The sequence below is a fragment of the Nanorana parkeri genome, unplaced genomic scaffold (genome assembly GCF_000935625.1).
Source record: "Nanorana parkeri isolate BGI_ZX_2015 unplaced genomic scaffold, ASM93562v1 scaffold303, whole genome shotgun sequence".
NCBI classification, from domain to species: domain Eukaryota; kingdom Metazoa; phylum Chordata; class Amphibia; order Anura; family Dicroglossidae; genus Nanorana; species Nanorana parkeri.
In genome coordinates this window covers 123,367-126,384 of record NW_017306571.1, presented here as the reverse complement: position 1 = coordinate 126,384, position 3,018 = coordinate 123,367, and the positions used below count along the sequence as shown (strand labels likewise).

Sequence of the window (3,018 nt, the reverse complement as noted above, 5' to 3'; positions counted from 1 at the left end):
GGGGGGGGGCTGTCTTGTGGAGACACAGTAAACTGTCTGTGTCTCCACAAAAACACAGGCACAGCAAGGCAAGCCATTCCTCTCCTCCCTTATATGACTATAAGTGCTTGGGTAAAAATTTAGAGACATACTTTGCTGGCTAATGTATATTTGTTTGATCTGATTGATTCATTATTGAAAAAAAGATTGAAAGTGTAATACTACTTTAACCCTTGCAGTGCAGAGGTAGCTTCTCTGCAAGGGGATTTTTTTTTTTTTTACGTGGGAGGTTTTAAACTATAACAACTTTCCCTGACATGAGTTCAGAAGAATCAAATCCGATTGGTTGCTATGGGCAACACTGTACAACAAGATTTATAGTTGCCAAGTGTCCCTCTTTCGGCAGGACATATGTTGCATATTGTCCAATACCAGCCATGTTCCAGCAGGAAAGGGATAATACTTTATTTGCCATGGCAGGGGCAATGAAAATCAAACTGTCATTTTTTTCCTGGTGCAGGAAAGTGTCCCGATTGTGTGGTAAGTAAAAAGGTCAGCACACCAAACAGCTTGAGATTATGGGGTTAGGGCGTTTCCCCATAGTTCTCCTAAGGGTAACGGGAGGACACAAACTAGCATCCTCCCGTCACCCTAAGCTCAGTATACCGCGAGCTACAGCTCGTGGCATACTGAGACGCCGCAGCTGAAACTGATCCCGACAATTATGTCTGGATCCACCCAGCTGCGTAAGTGACAGCTGGCTCTGCCTATCTTGAGGCAGAGCCAGCTGTACCCGCGCTGGAGGATCGGACCCAGCGCTGGAGGATCGGAGCGGGGAGGGGGGAATCCAGTCCCTCCACTATCACGGCTCTCTGCCGTGACAGGATCGAGAAGTGAGCGAACGCCGGTATGTGTTCGCTCACTTCCCGATCTACTGAGCCGACCTGTGACAGTTTCATTGAAAAGCACTCACCTCATAGTTCTCCTTTAAATATGCATATATTATATCAGAATCACATAACATAAATAGTAAACAAAAATCTGATATATAAGGCAGAACAAAAAATATTTATTTAAAAAACTACAAAGAATAGTAAATGAACAGGTGGGATGAGACTTGATAAATGAATATTAACCCCCAAAATGTGGCCAGTTGTGCTTCTAACTCCCTACTGTTTAAGTATTGTGATCTGGTATTGGATATTTTGTACCTACACGCTCTTCAATCTGTTCTTTATATGTTTAGCTGCTAGGTTTCTCTGTTCCCTTGTTTAGCTCAGTGCCAGTTCTAAGACTGACCTGTGTTCATGTACTATTCTTTATACTTTTTTGCATTGTATTTTTGTACTGCCTTATACAGTATATCAGATTTTTGTATACTATTCATGTTACATGATTTTGATATAATATATGCATATATAAAATGTATTTGGTGTTTGAGGGTACTCTGAGGAAACCCCTGTTTGTTCTAGCAACAACTTTTCTACTAGTTACAATTTTTTTGCCTTTGTTAACCACTTCCGGGCCGGCCGTAGTAAAAAAACGGCTCTAACATAATGTAAAAAAAAACTTTTTTTTTCAAAATTTTCTTTAATTTTTCCTAATTATAGTAAAAAATAAAAACCTCAGTGGTGATTAAATACCACCAAAATAAAGCTCTATCTGTCCCCAAAAAATGGTATAAAATTCATTTCAGTACAGCGTTGTATGACGGAATAAACTTCAGTCAAAGTACTGCAGCGCTGAATACTGAAAAATGGCCTGGCCAGGAAGGGGGTCTAAACACCTGGTCTTGAAGTGGTTAAACGATGCTTAAATGGGTGTACATGTCCTATTATTATTACTAGGTTTCCTAATTTTTCCAGGAATATTGGCAATTGCACTTTACACTAATTTAATGAGGTCTGTGATCTAGGATTTCTTCTTTAGCTATTTGATTTGTTAAATAAAAAGTGCAAATAAAGTAATTTAACCCCTTCGTGACTGACGACGTACAGTGTACGTCGCCAGCATCGGGGCTGTTTAAACAGACTCTCGGCGACTTTTGCCGCCGGGACTCTGTTTAAACTTGTAGAGCCGATACCTGTGCATAGAATCCATTCTAGAAAATCATCATTTAGCAAGACAGTTCTCAGAATCCGACTGAATACCATCAATTGGCACCATGAAATTCCAGAAGTTGCCAGGCCATTCAAGTGTGTGATAAATGAAGCACACATATGCGTACTGCTGTCTTGCAAGGTATGAGTGGCATGTTATAAGCATTAAATTGATGATAGAAGACTCCAAGTCAAGATAAGTGATGAGGAGTGAGAAGCTAGGGATAAGTGGTGCAGAAAAAGAGATGAGCAAGAGATGATGAAGGATGATTAATAAGAGATGAGGAGAATGGTAAGTGAGCATGATAAATTATAAGTAATGAACAAGACTACAGTAGCTGTTTTCTGAAATATAGTTTAGTTTTCTACTGGATACTTGGTGATTGTTGGATCAGTGTTGCCATAATAAATGAGACAATCAACGGAAAGTAACAAAATTCCACATTCTGTTGTCCATGTAAACTTGCTACATGTTGTTTTTGAATCCTGGTAAAGTCAAGAGGTGATTTGGTCATTTGCACGATACTTGGTATGTGAAATTAACAAGATGATTCTCGTTTCATGAACCTTTCTTAAAAATAAGTTATTTTTCTCTTAGCATCACGCTCAGCCTTCATCTACTGTGTGTAGTAACAGCACGGGTCACATCTGTTCATTTGTGTAACCTTTCACATAAGACTACAGAAAAATATCCTGGTAACCAAGTGTTCCTCTCACTGCATCACTGGTCAATGAGATAAATAAAGCCCACATGTTCTCTTCTCACAATTACAGCCAGACATTAGTACATGCTCAGAGAGTTTACTTTGCTATTTTCAAAGCTGCTATCTTTTAGAGTATTAGAACTAGTGCATTACATGTGATAAAGAAATAGCCTTAATGGTTTCTCTTCATAATGTTCCAGCTGCTGCATTGAGCAAAGTTCATAAACAACCCTTTA

At 39.3% G+C, this 3,018-nt stretch overlaps 1 protein-coding gene across 1 annotated transcript in view; it reads left to right on the top strand.

The window, feature by feature from the left end:
- Positions 1 to 3,018, top strand: part of SERPINI2 (serpin family I member 2) — a 24,935-nt gene that overhangs the window by 7,622 nt on the left and 14,295 nt on the right. The window lies entirely within an intron of this gene.